The sequence below is a fragment of the Equus asinus genome, chromosome 9 (genome assembly GCF_041296235.1).
Source record: "Equus asinus isolate D_3611 breed Donkey chromosome 9, EquAss-T2T_v2, whole genome shotgun sequence".
NCBI lineage: Eukaryota > Metazoa > Chordata > Mammalia > Perissodactyla > Equidae > Equus > Equus asinus.
Window position 1 is genome coordinate 89,567,618 of NC_091798.1, and position 21,128 is coordinate 89,588,745.

At 40.9% G+C, this 21,128-nt stretch overlaps 1 protein-coding gene across 1 annotated transcript in view; it reads left to right on the forward strand.

The window, feature by feature from the left end:
- Positions 1–21,128, forward strand: part of ARSB (arylsulfatase B) — a 169,508-nt gene that overhangs the window by 59,453 nt on the left and 88,927 nt on the right. The window lies entirely within an intron of this gene.

The following is a 21,128-nucleotide window of genomic DNA, read 5'->3' on the forward strand; positions in this document are numbered from 1 at the left end:
AGCATTTTGTTTTCTTCATGGCACTTATCACAGTGGGCATTATCTTGTCTGCTTATTTTTTGCTTTACTTGTTTATCACCTGTCTCCTTCACCAGAATTAAACGCCAAGGGAGCAAGGACGTGTCTGTCTCGTTCATCACTATATCCCCTGTGCCTGGAACACTGGCACACCATAGGTTGATGCTTTGTTTGACATTGTAACACAAATGTATAGGCATATATACGTTTAAGATTCCTAGTAGAAAGCAGACCAGAAAGATCTGCCCGTGAATGAATAACAACCTGCAGTTACTAAATCCTTTTCTTATTTTTTACTCTGTTTCTGATTTCCTTAGACACTTATATTGCTTTTAGGGCATGATAAATGATACAGTTTTATAGGAAAATGATAAATCTCAAGGAGAAAACTTGGCATTGAGGTAACATTTTATCTGAAGAACAAATGGATGTTTTAGCTCCCTTCTTATCTTTTGGTTTCGTCAGTAAGAGGAGGATGACTTTGGGGATGGGACAGAAACATAGGTGATCTCGGGGTAGGATTCCCTGGGGTCATTATCTCAGTGACCTCTTGTTCTACCTGAATATTCACAGAAGACAGGTGAGTTTAGTGTTTTACTATAATACCGCAGAAATTTGATCAAGTCTGCTCTTGGCTTTAGACTTAAGAAAGCTCATCCATGTGCCCAGGCCCAGTTTTCTTTGCTCTGGAGTAGAAGAGGCTGGGGAGGATCTTTCTCTTTCTCCCAATAGTCAGAGCACCTTGATGGAGCTTGGCCTCAGAGCTTGCGTGGGAAGCCTTCCTGGGCCTGCTGAGAGCCTTAAAAGAAATGGAGGGTAGACGTGTGATTATCTCACGTTCACGCATGAGATGTACATACGTGTCTGGGATATTTTGAATTTTATGGAAGTCATCCCTCACTTTCCATGTGTTATCCTCATCCAAAACTTCAGTGATTTTATAATGAATCATTCATCTGAGAGGATATTTGTAATAAAGGCGAATCTCAGAGTGTAAATGAAGCGACAGACTAAGATTCCATAAGGGCATTGGTAAACAAGTAAACATCTACTTAGATCTGACAGGTATCAGATTCCATTTTACCTTCTTTTTCACTTCTATCCCTCTTTTTCTTTTTTTTCCCCTGAATCAGTGTAGTCTTGTGTTTAACTGAAAGCCTATTTGACCTTCCCCCATTACTGCCTCTAGGGCATCTTTTCCCTTAGTGTGTACAGTTAGCTCGCCTCAGATGGACTTGAAAGAAGTATTTCGCTAATCACAATCCACAGTGTAGAGGATCTTTTCTTGGGATCACTGGTTTCCTTTTAGTTACACTATCAATGCGGCTCAGAAAAGTCCTTTATGCCATGGCTGATGAAGCTCAAACAGAGAAGTCAAGGACCCAGATGGGTCAACTAGATAAACTGTGTCAATTTTGATGGAAGTGGCAGCAGTAGTTCGTTGGTCAGATAGTTATCGGATAGCTCAAGAAGATATCCAGGCAATGAATGGAAAACAGAAACCAAACTTATTGCACATTGTTAGCGAGGACTAGATTTATTTGACAAAAGAGAATGTTTCTGTCAGAATTGAGCTATGCCTCTTCTAGTCAAAAATACACAAGGAATGAAGAGCAAGCCCAAATGGTGAAGAAAGTAGTCTATTGATTAGCAAATTACCTGGACAATGAACAGGAAGGTTTAATATCCGTAAGACGACTTTCATGAGATATAAGGAGTATGAAGTATCTTGGCACCATCATGTGGTTCTGAGTGTTTGTGGGCCACTCCATTCCGATCTGGGGGCCACCCTATTCCAACAAGGTGTGGCATTGAGAATGGTGGGTGGAGACATGAGGGCTTGTTTCATTTTATATTTTTAAGTAATTTGGCTCTAAAATGTTACTTTTCTTTCTAAAAAAAGATACTTCCTAGTTCATTTTGTTCTTCTTTGTAAATTCACATTTGAAATAATACTTTCTATAGGAGATAAAAACAACAACGAACAAACGCATAGAAACAGATTGGATTGGTGGTTACCAGAGGGGAAGCAGGGAGGGAGGAGGGCGAAAGGGGTAATTAGGCACATATGTCTGGTGATAAGTGGTGAACATGATGTAATCTACACAGAAATTGAAATATATAATGATGTACACCTGAAATTTATATAATGTTATAAAGCAATGTTACCACAATAAAAGAATAAATCATAAAACAATATTAAAAAATAAAATTAAATAAAATAATACTTTCTAACCTTTGGATTACGAGAGTAGACTTTATTACACAATAAGCCACACTTACTTTAGATTTAGTATCAACTTTTGAAAGAAATCCTTACTGTCTTCATTAATTTATTTAAATTAATTGTGCTTCTGATAAAAAAATTAAGACATTAAGTAGAAAACTATTGAAAGGTATAAAGAGAAACAGGCAAATTATTCGTTATCCTTCCACCCAAGGTAAATACTTAACTTTCTGTAGTAAAAATTTCTCTGACGTTAAAAATTCTTTAAAAACAATTTTTAATAATGGCAGTCGTTTTAAGAAATCATGATTTGGGTGACTACAGGTCAAAAAGACAGATTTTTTTTGGCTAAAATTTTGGGTACTTTAATTTGATATCTTGGCATAAACATACATAGTGACAGAAAATCATTGTGATGTGTCTAAAATGGCAAGTCTGGAAATTTCAGCTCCAAACACAGATACGCAACACTGAACCTATGTTGAAATGTGGATCAGAGGCTCTAACTCACATTTGTAAAATAAACTGATAGGAACCACTACATTTGTGTTTGATTATAGCATGAGAAACTTGAGAATCAAATGAAATAAATAGGTTCCATCATACAACAGAGCAGGAAAAATACTAAGTCCACCCCGAACTGTTGCTTTTGTCTGTCACTCAGCCTGCTTTTTGATACTCAGGGTGAATTAAAGCTACGTTTTAAAAGCCTGGTTCCATCATGATTTTGGCTGGCTGGAAAAGGACTGGTGAGGGAGCACTGCTCTGGCTGAGCAGGAAGCCTTCTTGGGGGATCCCACTGACTCACTGAGTCCTGTCCCCTAGCTCTCAGCAAGTTGTCAGGAACCAGGAAAAAAGCTTTTAAGTGATCAACATGATACATTGATTCTTCTTCCTAATGCCTCGACTATTCTTTCAGCAAAGCTGCTTTAAGAGTAATTGCTGACTGTATGTGTGGTTTTTATCATGAAATGGGAGAGGATAGGGATATTGTGAATTGATCTCCAGAGAAAAAGTTTCCATAAAATGTAGTGCGTTAGTCAGATAGTTGGAGAAGCTCCTGTCTGACCTCTGTTCCATATTATGTACTCAAAACATACCTTCTCATTGGCCGTGTGACGTCATGTTTCCTGGTTGAGGGAAATGTTGCTGTTGTAATTGCTTGGATCCTGCAGTGCTTCCTGACCCATCCGCTGTGTTGGTAAACCTGAAACCATCATGGCAAATATGTTTATTTGCTTTTCCCTGAAATATGATATGATTTTTTACCTCCTGAAGATAAAAACTGACAGTCCTTTTCCTACGAGCCAAAATCAGTGATGGGAACCAGGTGGAAGATAGGACTTTTAAAATGTAGTTTTAATTCATTTTGAGTCCCATAAAGTAGGCTGAGTCACAGATGAACTGTGGGCCTCACCAGATCGCTCCATGACCTCACTTTGCCTCTGGCAAACCTCTCGCAGTGCAATATGGTGAGAGTGCTGATGGAGTCTCCAAAAGAGCTTGCTTGAGAGGAGCTTGCCTGTGAGCCATTAAGGCTGCTAGACAGCATCACTCCAGTCCGTCTTCTCTCTTTTTCCTTGTTCTTCAAATTCATATGGTCTTGATGTACCACAATAATGTTACTAACCAACCCCACCGCAACCACTTAGGCTGTAGATAGTGAAGACCTGGCTACATAACCACTCATTAGAAGTATGGTTTCGGAATTGATGAAAGCCTGCATTGACTCCTCAGTTTCTTAAAATGGAGACTTTGAATGAAACCGCTGGCATCTCCAAGATGATAATTGACCTTACTGTTGTGTACTGAGGGCTCTATTTTAGATTCTCCCCAATTACCTCCTTTTTCTATCTTTTTAATTATTATTGCCATTGCAGTCAAACAATATGATAGAGATTTGGATGGGCTTCAGGAAAAGAGGTTTAATTGTGGCTTTGCTTCTAACTGGCTGTGCAGCTTCTTGCTTGCCGTTTAATCTTTTTTGACCTCGTCATCTTCATGTTGATGTCTTAAGATACCATTTGAGATTCTGTGGTCCAATCATGGAAATTCCAACACCCTTTTCTCCAGGACAGAGAACCTTCTAGGCAGATTCACAATCTTCTCTATATTTCCAAATCACCTTGAAAACCCCCTCCAAAGATTCTGATTTCTCAAGTGATTCTGTAGTTTGGCCAGGATGAGAACCCCTGGAACAGAGTCTGGACCCAGGGACTTGTTGTTATAAACATTCCTCCTTTGCCACATTTTTTATCCTTAAGTCAAGGACAGTTTTACCCTTCAGAAAATAATGACTTTCATAATTCTTTTATCATTTAATCTTCACAGAAGTTAAGGTCCAGCCATTTTCTCTTTGCGTGACTTTTATGAATATTCCACATTGATTCAGCACCCATTTTTCTTCCTGCTTATTTTTCCACTCTCACTGTTCAACGCGTGATTGGTGATTCAAAAGGACGACAAAAAAGATACCGAGTAAAACCGATTGACTTTAATGTATCAGCCATTAAATCTCTCTCTCTGGAGAGGTGATTTTCACAGTATGGTCCAAGGAGCATCATCACCTGGGAACTTGTTAGAAATGCAAACTCTCAGGCCCCCCTTGGACCAGGAACTCTGGAGGTGGGACCCAGCAACCTGTGCATTAACAAGCCTTCTGGGTGGTTCTGATACACCCTGTTCTTTGAGAGCTGTCCTAGAGAGAGTTTATATTTTCAGATAGTTTGGGGTTTTTTCCCCATAAGAGTGCTTAGATATTTTTGAAGTAATCATTGTCCAAATGTACATGCTCTAGAAATAGAAGGGATATTATATTTTCTAAAGGGGCTAGTTCCCCGCCTTCCACATTTTTTTCTGCTCTTAGAAAACCTATCTATACTCTGCCTTTTTGCACACTGAAATTTATTCTTGTTAGTTCTATTATCGTGGAAACTTTGATACTCAATACTATTCAAATGATCTATTGTGACATATGACGTGACAATAAATGGAACAGTTACTAATAAAACATTTCATTTCTACTTTTTCATTTGTTTATTTTTTTATTGAACTTTCCTAATGGCATTCTTCTTACTTTACAACGTAGATGGATTACCTTTAAACTTATCCGCAAGCAAATGGAATTGTTCTATAATAGACCTAAAGATTGCTCTTGTCAGGGGGTAATTTTTACTAAGTTGAGTGCTCTCTGGAAGAAGATGTGAGCATAAGCTAATGTCATGAATTAAATCATGAAGAAGAGGGTAAGGTCATTTGGTCCCAAAGTGAGGAAACTTTGACCCAGAAACCTTTTGCAGTGCGGAAGCCAATTTAGAGTCCAGGTCTCCACGCTTCCAATTCAGTATTCTCTGCACGAAACGTCACTGCCTTTAGGCCTATCCTGTCTACTTAATTGGTTGGATTTTTGTCAAGAGCTTGATCCAAGTGGGGTTTTTTGTTTTAATATATAAAGCATTTGCAGGTTCTTTCAAGGGTAGCACAGAGCTTTATTTAACTCCCTCCAGCCCTCTCACCTCTGTCGAGTTGCACCAGGAAATTCACGGTCTAGCCAGAGGCCCCCAAAGAGTTAAAAAGACAACCAGCCTGCAGAGTAGAAGAAACTGATGTCAAAAACAGATGTTTCTCTGCGGGCCTCGCTGGATTCATAAGTCAGGATAAAGCCAGCATGTGTGCATGCACGTCAAAAAAAAAAAAAAGTCTTGGCCAGTGTTATGAAGAAATGAAGCGTTGTCTCCTCATCTGCAATTCCTCTTCAGTCCTCGCTGCCTGGGAGCACTGCAGAGGGGCTCCCGGGAGACTGGTGGCCCTGACACTTGAGCCATTAACTCAGAAGGCCCTCTAATTCCTTGTTTTCGTTGTTGGTGTTCCGGCTGAGCTGCCCGCACAGACCCTGCCCGTTTTCATTGGCTGTGGGGATTGTTATTGGAGTGGCTGACAGCTGCCTGCCAGGCTGTCTGCAACTGCCTTCCTGGGCTCTCCACCGCCGCTCAGCTTCACAGCACTATTGTTCCTGTGGAGCCTTTTTCTTAAAATCTTTCCCAGCTGCATCCTGATATGGTAAACCACTTAAATTAGCTCCAGATTGTTCTGTTTATTTTGTGTTAGATAAGCGACAAAATACAGTCCCAGCAGCCCGGCAGGAGGAGGGTAGAAGTGGGGGGCTGAGGATCAGGGGACACAGGCACAGTCTTTTACAGAAGATAGAGTTCCCAGATAAAACTGTGAAAAGACACAAATGTGATGCAATCACTGGTCCTGCCGTTTACATGTGACCCTGATGGGCTGGCCAAGCAATAAGTTTGGATCTGAGCACACCTCCCCCAGAAGAGAAACTCAGGAGCCCGGCACAAAGTCACACTAAAAGGAAGGTAAATCTCTCTTATTGGAAATAGATGCAGCATCTCTGTCACCCACAGCTCTGGTCGCTGTGCCTGCTGTCCGGGTACCATCCTGGATGCTCTGATTGAGACGGGAATCCCTTTTATTTTTTTTAAAATTGTCCTTCCATATGGCAATGCATGGTAGCTGATGGGCTCAAAACTGGCTGAAGCTCACCAGTCTCCCTTTGCACTCAGCATTTGAAAACGTTCTCTTCCCGGCTAGAATTTAAAGCTAGGAATCCGAAGACGTTGAGTCACCAGCATGGGTATTTTCCACACAGCTGCAACTGAAAATTCACAATGGACTCGGCCCTCTTTGCTTGTGCAGGCGATCTGTGCAATTGCTCTGCCCGCAGCCTCTCCTCCTTTGTGCTTGTCTGCTCACAGGGGCTCTCCATGCAAACCCCTTCTGAATGCTTCACAAATATTTTCAAATATAATAGATACTGTCCTAGAATGAAGGTACAGCCTTTGTGATTACAGGAATAAACCCAAATAAAATATGAAAAATAAACTTCCGAATGCTTTGACTCAGCTGAAGCATACGAAAAATGCCAGCAACCAGCTGAGTTACAACGATTTTTGAGAATTTTGTCTGTGGTAATTCAAGACTCCCCAGGAAGGATCCCATGACTCACTCCAGCATGACTGGGCCTCCGGTCTCCACTCTGAACCGAAGTCCTGGAAACTCTTTCTGCCAAGTTGAGAGAAGAACAGGGTCAGGAGTCATAAAATGCCCTTAGAAACTGCCTCTTAGTTTCTTTGGGGGAAAATGAATTAAGTGTTTAGTAAAAAGGTACAAAACTAACTTTGGAAGAATAATTACAGGCAGAAAAAAGATAGAAAAAAAGTTGAACTGATCTGCAGGGACCTATGGAACCATATCAAAAGGTCTAACATTTATGTCATTAGAGCCTCAGAAGGAGAGGAAAGATATTGGTGCAGAAAAAAATTTATGAAGAAATAACATCTTAAAACTTGACAGTCTTGGCAGAAGATATGTGTATATATTCAGGAAGCTCAGTAAAATCCAATCAGGGTAAACCCGAAGAAAACTACACCCACATTGTAATCAAACTGCTGAAACCAAAGATGAAGAAAAAATATCTTGACAGCAGCAATCCCAATTGTGGGATTTAGCGAAGAGAAATGAAAACATGTTTATACAAAAACCTATACCCACGTGTTTATAGTAGCTTTATTGGTAACTGCTAAAAACTGGAAAAAACTCAAATGTCCTTCAACTAGTGAATGGTTAAAGGAAACTGTGGTACGTCTCTGCAGTGGACCGCTACTCAGCAGTCTGGTGACCTGTCGATAGGCACCCTGACATGCATGAATCTCGGATGCATTATGCTGAGTGAAAGAAGCCAGCCTCAAAAGGTTACACACCGTATGATTCTTCTTGTGAGACGTTCTGGAAAAGGCAAACTTTGAAGATGGAGAAAACATCAGTGGTTGCCAGGGGATAACGGTGGAGTGGAGGGTTTGACTACAAAGGGGCCTCACAAGGGAGTAATTCTGGGGTGATGGAGTTGCCCTGTATCTTGATTGTGGCGCTGGCTATGTGACTGTTGATCAAAATTCATAGAACTGCATACGAAAACAAGTGAATTTTACTGTCTGTAAATCATAGAATTAAAAGTTAAAGAAATCACTGGCAAACAGTTTCATGTGTGATGGGGTTAATATGTCTTCATTACTACATGGAGTATGGAAAAGATTCATGTAATCTCTTATCTGTTTTGAAGTCATTTTCCACTTGATTCCACATTTAAACTTGCAGGAAGCCAAAAATGGAATAAACAATGAAGCAGTCTCTTTGGGTACATACAGAAAGCTTTCCAAAAGAGAATTTTGTGTCTCACATGCCAGGCAGATGTTTTGTGCGGTCAGCTTACCACAAAGTCCCTGATGAAATACTGAGGTATAAAAGTAGAGGTCTGTAAGAGAAAGACACATTGACTCCAGAAAAGATCTACTGTTTTTAAAAGAAGCCAAGTCAATTTGAGGGACTGATGAAAACAAGAACAAAGAATCTGACGTGTCCTGGAAGCGCTGGGTTTTGATAATTAGGGTGGTATTCAGAATGTTCTGTCTAGAAGAAGCACATCTGTGTGCTGAGCTTTATCCTTGTCTGTGTTCTGAAATATACATGGAGTGGGCAGGCTTGGACTGTTTCCATGAGGCAGAGTGTGTACATTCCTGTGACACCAGAGAGACTTTTCCTGAATGTAGGATTTCTTCTTGAACCCACTGCTCATCCAAGGGCAAAAACGTGGAGGGTGGATAATTAACTGCAGTGCGAGCCCACCAGCTGACCAGAGATGCACTTCCTCCCATGGCTTATTCTACCTTTGAAGTTATATCATCCCTCTGCTTGCTCTTACGCCATTGTGGGGCTTATCGATTTTTATACACAAATGTATAAAAAAAGCTGTTGGTTTTAAGAAACCTTTGCCTATCCCTAAGTCACAAAGATATTCTCTTATGTTTTTCTATAAAAGTTTTATGGTTTTAGCTTTTACGTTTAGGTCTTTGATCCATCTTTTTTTTCTCATACAATTTTGTTTTGTTAAGATATAATTCACATTGCCTCCAAATTCACCCTTTTAAAGTGTACAATTCAGTGGCTTTTAGTATGTTCACAAAGTTGTATAATCATCACCATTATCTAATTTCTTATCACCCCCACAAAAAAAATCCTGTATCCATTAGCATTACCCCTTCCTCCCAGCCCCTGGCAACCACTAATCTACTTTCTATAGATTTGCCTGTTCTGGACATTTGATATAAATGAAATAATACAATATGTGTCCTTTTGTGTCTGGCTTCTTTCATAAGCACAATGTTTTCAAAGTTCATCCATATTGTAGCATGTGTCAGTACTTCATTCTTTTACATTGTTGAATAATATTCCTATTTTGCTATATATTGCCGAAAATATATCACATTTTCTTTATCCATTCATCAATTAATGGACTTTGGATGTTTCCACTTTTTTGGGCCATTATGAGTAATGCTGCTATGAGCATTCATACACAAGTTTTTGTGTGGCAGATGTTTTCATTTCTCTGGGGTATATACCTAGGAGTGGGATTTCTGGGTTGTATGGTAACTCTATGTTTAACTTTTTGAGGAGCTGCCAAATATTTCCAAAGCAGCTACACCGTGTTACATTCCCACAAGCAGTGTGTGAGGGTTCCAGTTTCTCCACATCCTCTCTAACACTTGTCATCATCTGTCTTTTTTATTATAACCATCCTAATAGGTGTGAAGTGGTATCTCATTGTGGTTTTGATTTGCATCTCCCTGATAACTAATGATGATATTGAAGATTTTTTCATCTGTAGATCTTCTTTGGAGAGATATCTATTCAAATCCTTTGCCCATATTTTATTTTATTTTTTTTACTATTGAGTTGTAATATGGTCCATCTTCAGTTAATTTTTACGTAATACATTGTGAAGTAGGGATTGGTCAGTGTTCTTTTTTGTTCCTATCGATATCCAGTTACTCTAGAATCATTTGTCGTGAAGACTTTTCTTGGCTGATTTATTTTTGCCATCTTTGCTAACTATCGAGGGATCATTTAAGTGTGCTTCTTTTCTCCACTCGCTATTTCAGTACCATCCTGTCTAGATTACCATAGCTTTATAGTAGGTCTTGAAGGTGGGCAGTGTAATTCTTCCAACTTTGATCTTCTGTTTGAAAATTGCTTGTAATCCTGGGATAAGCCTCATTTGGTCATCATGATTGTGATAGGCAGAGTAATGTTCTTCCCCTCCCTCCCTCTCAAGACGTTCATGTCCTAAAGCCCTGAACCTGTGAATACATTATGTTATATGGCAAAGGGGAAATAAGGCTTCAGACTGAATGAAGGTTGCTAATCAGCTGACCTCAAAATGGAGAGATTATCCGTTTGGGCCTAACGTAATCACAGGGATCTTTAAAAGTGGGAGAGAGAGACAAAGAGGAAGTCAAAGTAATACGAAGTGAGAAAGACTCAACCTGCCGTTGCTAGTTTTGAAGATGGAGGAAGAGAGTCTTGAGCCAAGGAGTTCCTGCAGGATCTAGAAGCTGGAACTGATGAAGAAACAGCTTCTCCCCGGAGTCTCCAGAAGGAGTGCAGCCCTCCCGACACCTGGATTTGGCCCAGTGAGCCTCACTTCAGACTTCTGGCCTGTGGAACTATAAGATGATAACTTGTGCTGTTTAAGCTGCTCAGTTTACGGTAATTTGTTATAGGAGCAATGGAAAACTAATGCAGTGATGTATTACTGTTTTCATGTATCGCTGCATTTGACTTACTAGAATTTTGTTAGGGATTTTTGCACGTCTGTTCATTGTAATTTTCCTTTTTTGTAATGTCTTTGGTTATGGAATCTGAGTAATGCTGCCCTCATAGAATGAGTTGGGAAGTTTAGGCATCTCTCTGTTTTCTGGAAGAGTTTGGATAGACCTGGTGTTCTCTCTCCTTAAATGTTTGCTAGAATTTACCAGTGAAGCCATTTGGGCCTGAAGTATTCTTTATGGGAAGTTTTTAACTACAAATTTCAATTTCTTGAATAGACAAAGAGTTACTTAGGTTATCTATTTGTCTGGAGTGCACTTTATTAGATTTTTGAGAACTTAGTTGCTGAAAAAAATGGTTAAAACTAGGTTAGTTTCCTTTTTATAGAAAGAAGCCTTCTTTTACTATGTTTTTGAATATTTATAGTGTAATTTAATATAATATATTTTAAATTGGAAAAGTAATTATTTTATTATCAGATTGCATAAACAAAAATACAAATGTATTGGCAATAAGTCATAGTCTCCGAGTCCTTCCTCACCAGGAAGCCTGATTATGGTTTAGCTTCTCAGGTACTTATGTGACTCACATGGGGCCATGAAGATGCCAGCCATTGTGATAGGTAAATTTACACTGTCAGTCAGTTAGTTGATGTTCTGATTATATATATCATTTATAGTGGTTCTGCTCCTATGAGGTGGAGTCTCTTCCCGTGCGCTGGTAGGATTATTGATGAGCTTGCAGGGCTTCAGACCAGACTGCAAACTGGTAAATTCACAAAGGAATGAGTGCCAGCCTGCGAAGCCTCTTGAAAGAGAGGCCACAGCCCATCCCTGACTGTGTGTCCCAGCTTGCTATTGTGTGGGGCAGTGGTTCTGACTAGGAGCATTTGGGAAATTTGGTTGGCTGCTCCTACCGCTTAGTGGGCAGAAGCCCAGGATGCAGTGCTCCAATAGCCCTACGCACGGAGGGGCTGTCCTGAGTCTTGTCCAACTTACAGATCTCCTGCTGGTTAGTCATGAAGATTGAAAAACATGTTTACAATTTTCTGAGTCTAGAACCTAGTCTTGTTTGATACAGACACAATGTAATTTTTGCATGCTTTTATATACACTTAATATTGTAATTTTTATTCTAGCATTCATCCCTGCTCTGTCATTTTTCTGCTCTTCTAGTGTGTAGAATGGCTCCTTTAAGTCCAAATTTATTTATATATAGTACACATTTTCATAGGAAATACACGTTATTTTATTATCAATTGCCTTTTCTCCTGTATGTTACATTTAGAGTTACTTAAAAGTTAGGTGTGTAAGTATAATATTGTGTATGAATTTCCTTACAGGACAGTAAAAGCAGCATAAGAAAATATTTGTTACGAAAAGAGGGTTTTGGGCTTGAAGGGCTTGAGAAACATGATACAGAAACAAGCTTTTTTTCCTATTTCAGAATGTTCCTAGTTATTATAGTTGCTATTCTATAAAAAGGTAAAATCTGTGAGTGAATCTACAGGTGGGTCGCATGTGCCCACATCCATAATAAAAACAAAACATCCACAACAGTAAAAACAGATTCGCCTTGTGTTTCACATGCAAAATAACCTCACATAAATATTATATCCATCAAACACAGGGCATCCAGCCATAATGCTCACACATATGCCTAGTAATCTCAGGTTTCAGTCCACAAAGGTAGATGTGCAAGAAGTGTAACTGGCCTCTTTTTTTCCTCCCTGTAACTGAACTCAGCTCTGCTGGGGTCCCAGCTCTGCTGGGTGGAGGAAACCTGGTCTCAGTCTGTTAGATCATCTTGGTTAATTCACGGTCTTCTTGTCCCGTCCCTGGCTCGCCTCCAGGGAGCCAAAGCTTTGGAGCTGAGGGGAGCACGTGGTCCACAGTCATCATCCCTGCTTCCTCTCTACAGAAACCTTCCCATTCCTGTCTGCCCATTGTGTGTCATCCGTCTAGATTAGGCTGCAACCTCCTTGCCTGCAGAGACTGGGACCGTCTCTTACCACATCTCTGTTCTTAACAGCAAAAGAGAACTGTTCATCAGTGGGGTTGCAGCCTCTTCCACACTGAAGTGTGAGGCCTCTGAGCCTGCAGCTTTTGCCGTCTGCTGCTGCCACACCACCGTGGGCACAGGGAAATGCATGGAGCCCTGCTGTCCCGTCTCCTGCCACCAGGCTACACTAGAGGATGAAGCCTGTTGTTTCCGCTCTTGCATCCCCACATCTATCCATCCCTCTACCCTGGGGCGCAGACATGGGGCAGGGCCCAGAGCGCCTTCTTATGGGCACAGACTTGTCCTCTTGCTCTGCTTCTGGTCTTCTCTCTTCCCCTAACTGGCTCTGAGGAATCATTAAGCTAAATCTAGTGGCTCATCCATCTGCTGATTCTCCCTTCCCTGAGGCCATTCACCATTGCCATGCCTACTTCCCGAGTGGAACAAGGTCACAGGGTGACCGGAATTACCAGGCATGAGGAAAGCCCTGATTTACTATTTCAAAGCATCCTCTTGTAAGGCACATGAGGCACCCTGCTTGACCTGTAATCATTTCCTCTCTTTTCAGTGTATAGGCTTAACCCTATGCCAGGATAGGAGAAGTTCCGTGTGCTTGTAGACGTGGCCTCTGCTAGAAGATGGGAGTGAAGGTGGTCACATTCTGTTGATGTAGATAGGATCAGTGACATGAGTATGGAGTATAAATCTTCTAGGTCTAAGATAGCTGTAACTATGCCACAGGCCTCTTACTGTCTTGATGGCATAGGGTCATCATTTTAATTTTTCAGTTATTGTATTATGCTTCATACAGTGGTGTCCTTAATATCCACCAGTGTGGATCACTGAACTTTGGAAAAACAGGCAAATACATTTTTAGTTTGTGGTCTACTTTTAAAATTCGTATTTTTTGTTCTTGTTCCCTTACTCTTAGGATGATCTCTATGGAGACCATCTCCAGCAGTCTGCCTTCCCAATTTGCAGATTCTAGCCTGCTGTGAAGTTAGGAACCGAAACACCATACATAGTGTTAGCACTGTGTCTAAGACTAAATGGGCCCTGTGTTAGGATCTGGTTGTAGGGACTTGTTGATGCCCATGGTGGTTACTCAGGGGCATTTGTTGTGATTTGTTTGATTGTTTAATCTTTGTCCTAGTTCATGGCTGTTCAGGAGATGCTGAGTTTCCCAGATATTGGGCCCCTCTCTGTCTCTCAACATCCCTTTGTCTTCTGCAAATGCCTTTGGTTAGCCACTTGCCTCTCCTTAGGCACAGAGACCCAGGCTGCTTCCCACATGCTCTCTTCTCCTCCAGCTGCCTTCACTCCCAACAGCCAGCCGTCACCTGCTTGGGATGTCCCTTGTCACCAGGACTTCTCTTCGCTCTCACTGCGCACTCTGGTCAGAAGGGGTCCTGATGTCCAGCATGGTCAAGAGGACCTGGAATCTGAGGACTCGGAGTTTATTTTACTTTGGTTTTGGAGCAAGTGTCATCTGCAGATCTGAAGGAAATCTCTTTCTTATACCTTTATTAAGTATGCATTCAATATTTGAAATTCTTTGAACAAACTTCTTAATATTTAGGTGTATTATTTTTGTTTTTGCCATTGAATGTTTCACTTTTCTGTTGTTCTTCAAAGAGAATCATGCTGATCTGTGTTCTCAGGACTTTCGTTGTCTCTCCTGCCACAGTTAGACACCCACACACTGGGGAGATCCTGAGCATTTAGTAAACTTCAGAGCAGGGCTCTGGGGAGACAAAACTGTTGTCCACTCAGGTTTCTTGGTTTTTCTGAGTAACCCTGAAAGCATATAAAGTAGAGATCCAGTAAAATGTTAATTTTGTTTGAAGGGTAAATTCAAAACATTTAACTTGTATTATATGTTTGGAAACAAAAAGAAATTAAAATAGTTGATACTGGTGCCCAAATAGAAAATGTGAGCTTTCTCTGGTTTAATTCTCTGAAAAATCATTGACCTCAATTCCCATCTTTCTCACCATACAGGTAGTTAGTACACTTGTGATTTTGAAACCACCACTCGACTTTTATCCATCTGTTGGTGGTATTTTCACTTCTCTCTTTCTACCCTTGAACCTGCCAGACTCTTCTGTGATACTTTTCATCTATTGCTTCTCGACTGGCATTACTGACAGATAAACAGCTGTCTAGTAAAAACTTATCTGGCCACCTTAAAGGGGTTTCGGGTCTGGAAGGGGAGCCAAATAATTTGTGAGTAAACTGTGATACTCCCTCAAGGGGCCAAACAATTTTAGTTTGCCTTGAAATTCCTAACTTCATTAGTGAAAAAATATCAAGCATTCTTTCAAGATCAAACTGCGTGGAAAACAAGGAGGGCTTTAGCTGTAAAATAAAAAAGTGTAGAACAAACATTTGCTACTTTTGCTGGCCCTAAATATTCCACACATGGGGCTTCTGTGCTACTTCTTGGGGGATCCAGTATTACCCAGGCCTGCTAGGTGAGAGTAACTTACAACATCTTGTATTTATCTTACAACTTTCATTTAAGGATCTCCAAGATCTGTGACTACCTAGAAATTAGAGAAAAAGTTCGGTTGTTTGCCTACCTATATGTAATAAATCAGGAGACTGTTTTCCAGTTCCCAGTTCCATTTTAACTTTCAGAGACCAAATGTTTTCAATCTTTCAACAGACTTTCGAGCCTTTTCATCCTTAATAAATTTTAAAGGAGAGATAAAATCGCATCAGTATCTCATCATTATAAGCAGTGACATTAGCCCCATTAAAATAAGGAAATCTTTTACTACAATCCTGCGTCATCTTTTTCTTTTTAATCCCCATTCATTCCTTATTTTGCCCTTTCCCTCCCGGCATCCATCTTCTTTATCTTCAGCTCTTTTGGTGGCTACATTAGTTATTTGGGGTCTGGCTGCCAATTCCGTTCCACCAGAGTCCTCCTAATGCTGGCACAGCAGAATGCTCCCCTCATGGTGCCTTTAATGAAGATGGGAAGGCTGATTGGTGTCTGACTCGGAGTTGGGGGTCTGAGCATTTATCTGCCCTCAATGCTGCAAACCATGGAAAACCCCTTCAAATATTCGAATGAAATCCGAATAAAGATTTGTTTTCTGACATTTCAGTTGAACTGTAGGCTCTGGTTATTGTGCCTCCTTTTTTGATAACTGGTATACTTCATTTAAACTCATGAAAACAGAAAGGAGTCACCCTGGTTCTGCCCCAATAATAACAACAAATGCCCCACAATTCATTATATTTTTGTGACTCTCAAGAAATTACCTACAGAGAAGAGAATACAACCTGTAGAATGCTCTATGCTCAGAATGCTTTTTTCTTATGAAAGTGTGGTGTTTTAGAGTGTGGTTATAATACCTAAAACTAGCATGTATTTAATAATACCCAGACAGGAGCCTGGTCTGCTCTGCATACGTTCATGCTGCTGCTGCTGGTGATTATCATCAATAAAAATAACTAATATTCATTGATTACTACTTCTGTGCCATGCACTATATTAAGGTTGGGTATTGTTGTTATCTTCATTTTTCAAATGAGAAAACTTGGACTCAGAGATAGAGTAACTTGCCCCAACTCACAGCACTTAACTCCTCTTCCTTGAATACATTTCAGTGAAATTAGAAATGTGGACTAGGGATGATAGAGAAAAATGATGATAGTCATAAAACAGCTAAACATCTTTTTGTTTATATCTAGTCATTATTCAGCTCGAGTTTTCCTTAAGTTCTGCCAAGAGAATGTTCTTAAGAGTATAGTTAGTTTGGTCTTAAATTAAGAAGCAGCCCTGACGCAGAATCCCCGCTCTCTGCGTGCGACTGAAGAAGGCCCTGAGCCATCTCCCCCCTCTGCTGGGCTCTTCTCTATTTGATGGCTGGCTCTGTCCCATCTTCTGGTTTCAGCTCCTCCAAGAGGCCTGGTCACCACCGACCACAAATGGAGAGAGAGCTGACTTCCTTCTCTGTTCACTCTGTGAGAAGAGGACCTTGTCTGTCTTGTTCACTGCCATTTTCCCAGAGCTAGAGTGGTCCCTGGTACACGGTGGCATTCCAGAAAGATTTGTTAAAGGAGTGAGTGAGGACTCTGTTCCAAGCTAGGACCGTGCTTTCTCAAACGCTCTCAAACAACCCCTTTGACTTCAAGGTAACTGACTGGCTGCCAGATTGGACAAATGATTCTGGTATCTGTGGGTTTGATTTACTTAAAGCCTCACAGGGGTCCATGAGCCCTACTTACCAACATCCTGTAGAATAAGCAGCATCTGTGTCTAAAACAGCTTCCTAAAAGTCAAGGTTGTGGAGGGGCTGGATGAAGGCTCAGAAAAAACTATGTAAGAATCAAAGTTAATTTTTAAGTGCCTTCAACCTCTATTTTTGGTGGCCTTTTCTCTATTCACTTATTTGTCCTGTTCTCCCCCCAATTTTTGAGCCCTTCTCTTTGGCTTTTCCTGTGCTAGGCCCTGGGAATGCAAAGAAGAATGAGACGTTGCGCTTGTCCTTGAGAGGCAAAGTTTATGAGGAAAACAAACCCATGAATGACTAATTAACAATATTCAGAGATGAGTGCAATAGAAAAGGTGTCTTTAAAGAGCAGAATAACAGAGGAGAGATACAGACTGTCTGGGGGAATAAGTAAAAGGCTCACTGTAGATGTGACATTTAACCTGGAACTTAAAATTTAAGTCAGGCGGGAAAGAAGAGGAAGACATTTTAGGCCAAGGAGCCACCATGTACAAAGGCAACGTCAGCATAACAGGACATAACAGGGAGAAGTTAGCTCTGCGTGACTGGAGCCCAGGGCGCTTTTATGGGGAAGGTCAGGAGTTGATGCCCAAAAAGTAGGTTGGGGCCAGATGTGAAGGATTCTGTATGTTTGTTGGGCAGAAGTTTGAACTTTTTCCTGATTGGAAAGCAGTCAGAGGTCTTTAAACACAGATGTGGCCTGGTTGCTTTCGGGCTTTACAAGGATGCCTCTGATGGCAACGTGAAGCAATTGGTGCGTTAGCCCAGGAGACCAGGTGAGGGGCGTGTCAGACTCAAGGCAGTGGGGCTGGAGAAGGGGGAGGGATTGGAACCCATCTGAAAGATAGACTTGGCAGGAGTGAATGCACATTCAATTAGAAATGATTAAATGTCGAGCAAGAGGGAAAGAGAAAAACATCAGGTTGTAAATGGAGTATCTGTGTAGATAGTTTCTCCAAAACATTTTAGTAGAAGATTGCATTTACCTAATCCTTTAAGTGAGTACTAAGACACGTATTAACTCTCCAGTTTGCATTGTAGTAATTTAAAAAATTAATCTAAAAGAACAAACCATCAGCAAGCAGGTCCTTCTTTTGGACAAAGAGGCTTCTTGGGATTTGAAATCATGTTGTCTGCTCATGTGTCACACTTACATTGCTGGCCCTGTGCAGAGGGAAGTCCAGGCCCTGGTGCAGGGCTGCTGGAGCCTTTCTTGCTTTTCTTTCCAGGCTCCCCGAGTCAGAGTGAGGAGAATGTCTTGGGTAAGGCTGGGGCGAAAGATCCACAGGGGCCATGAGGTGGAGGTGTAGGCTGATGATTGAGGGCAGCCGTCCACAAGCCGCAACAGGACAGTGTTCGGGGAGTAGTCCTAAAAGCTAATGTTGTTGTCATGGTTCCATCTTAATTTCTATCAGCTGGATGTGGATGAGGCTTCATTGTCATATACTTTATGCTTTTGCTCAGATCTTTGGCTAACTGATGTTTTTCCATGACTTTTTGACAGTTATTTTTGTTCAGTAATGAATAATAAAGTGAGCTTTACCATCTGTATATGACAACATTTGTTTTAGTTTGACATTTCTTTTCTAGACAGCAAAGGTTTTATAATTAGGTTTTTTCCTCTGCCAAAAACATTTCTGAAAAACTATTTCCCTGGAAAAAAAAATGTTCCATAGCTTCCTTTACTCATTGGAATCATCTTATTTTGATTTGTAAGTTTTTTTATAAGTCAGGAAATGAAACAGGAAAAATTTCTCTCAAAAATTAATTCTTAACAAGAACAAAAATTAACTTTTACCCAAAAGAAAATTAGGAGGGAAAATGAAAAGAAACATATTTGAAATGGTGGTGGTTCTATTGTCTTTGTGAATTTTATGTCAGACTTAAGTGAGCAATATAAGAAACCCCTTTTCTACCTTGTTTCAAATGAGCTGATTTTGTTCTTGCTGTTACTCTCATCAGTTTTATGTCCAACTCTTTGAAATACCAGCAAGACTGTACTAGAACTGATGGATGGCGCCCTATTTCTCAAAGGCCTAAGTCTGTGATTCTGCCCGTTTGCTGATAAGTCGCAACTGTCAGCCGGGCACCACCTGTGGATATACAAGCCCTCAGCAAGGCTGAATTGCCCTCTTCATGCAGCCAAGTCTGCAGCTGGCTCTGTGACAGGGGAGCCCCAGGGGACAAGTTGCAGGTGTGTCAATTAACAGTGCTTTCTCTCTGGAGTGCTCTCGAAAAAATAGTGGAGGAAGCCACATTGATAACGGATGGTAGAATCGCTTATCATTGCTAATGGCAAAAACATCACATGAGCTAATGGCAAAAACAGCCATGCTCTCTGCATCAGTGCCCTCCCATAATAAGGTGTAGAAACATCTTCCAGCTCCTACAGTAGCAGCAATGGCCAAATTCTCTTTACAGCCCAGAGTATTTTCCTTTCTGAGTCATACCTGAAGGTCTGCTCCTAGAATCAGATTCCAGACCCAGCCACCCTTATCCTCATCATCTCCCACTCTTATTTCTACCATCATCATCATCCAACATTTTTATATTGAGCAGTAACAAATACGTGGAACTGAAGGAGACGTTATATAATATTTCAAGGGAGTGTATCTATTTAAAATGCAGACAGCAGACATCTTCTACAAGGATTGAACTAGCATCGTTTATAGCAATCCAGATAACCGAGCAAAATAATATCGCTGTCTCAGCGATTCTTGACCTCATAGATAGAGTGTAAACATTTCTTTCCAGTGTGTTTTTGTATCACATGAATGGCGCCTGCTTTAAGTTTTGATACGTTGGCTATGGGTGGCTGATAGTCGGTGAAGTATGAGGAGCATGGGGGAATTCCCTCCGTCTAAGATGGTGTCCGTTGTTTTCAATATGCAGGTCTGCTCGTGTGAAATAGAATGTGTATTTAATAAACTGGCTTGGGTGATTATTTGGGCCTTGGGTTTTTGTCAAGAAAAGATGTGAATTCAGTTTAAGGAAAGGTTCTTGTAAGTCTGCAACAGCAAATGATGAGATGGATAGTCACCCACCCATGTGCTGAAGAATTGTTACCTTCATCTGATCTAGCTCAAGGCTCTCCTCCCCCCCTTCACAAGGCACAGAGAAGAACCCAGGAACTGGTGTGTTAAGAGCTTGATCAGAAGCCTCTTGGGCAGTAGAGCCTTGAATTTCTTACCTACCAGCAACAGGGGGTCCTCTAAAGGGAATTATCATCACCCTGAAGGAGCTCTCCTTCTGCTGTGTCATAGGACGAGTGTGCACTTTGCTGAGATTGACCGTGCTTATGGTTTTCATAGGAAAGTGAAGCTTTATGTGGCCTAGAGGTATAAAACCCACTCTACACCAAGGACATCAGGAGCATGGCACAGTGGGGGTGGAAGGTACCTGGGGAGTCACACAGACCTTGTTTGAATCCTGGCTTTGCTACTTATTAGCTGTTTGGCCTTTTCAAATCTCATTGGGGGAGGGGGGGGTAAAAAACGGTTATAATACTAGACAATTTGGGTTATTGTGAGTATTAGCTACCATTTATTGAGCATTAGATTGTGCCAGGGAACCAGCCAAACAATTATCATAAATGGGGTCATTTAATTCTCCCATCATACATGAGGTTGGAGTTATTATCTCCACATTAAACATGAGGAAACTGAGGCAGTGTCTTGCCCCAGATCATACAGCTAGTGAGTGGCTGGCATCAGGCTTCAATTCCGGGTCTGTCAGACTCCAGATTATGTGAGAGACAGTGTGAAATTAAAGTGGTGTCCGGTGCATGGGAGTGTGTAACAAATGCTAGTTCTCTTTCTTTCCACGTGTATCCTGTGGCTTTGATAGATCTTGATTTCTGTGTTAGGTTTTTATGTGTAATGTTCTATAGAGCAGGTCTGCCATACTGCCCTCCTGTGGTTCATTTGGATAACATGGCTTTTAAAAACCTAATTGAAGTA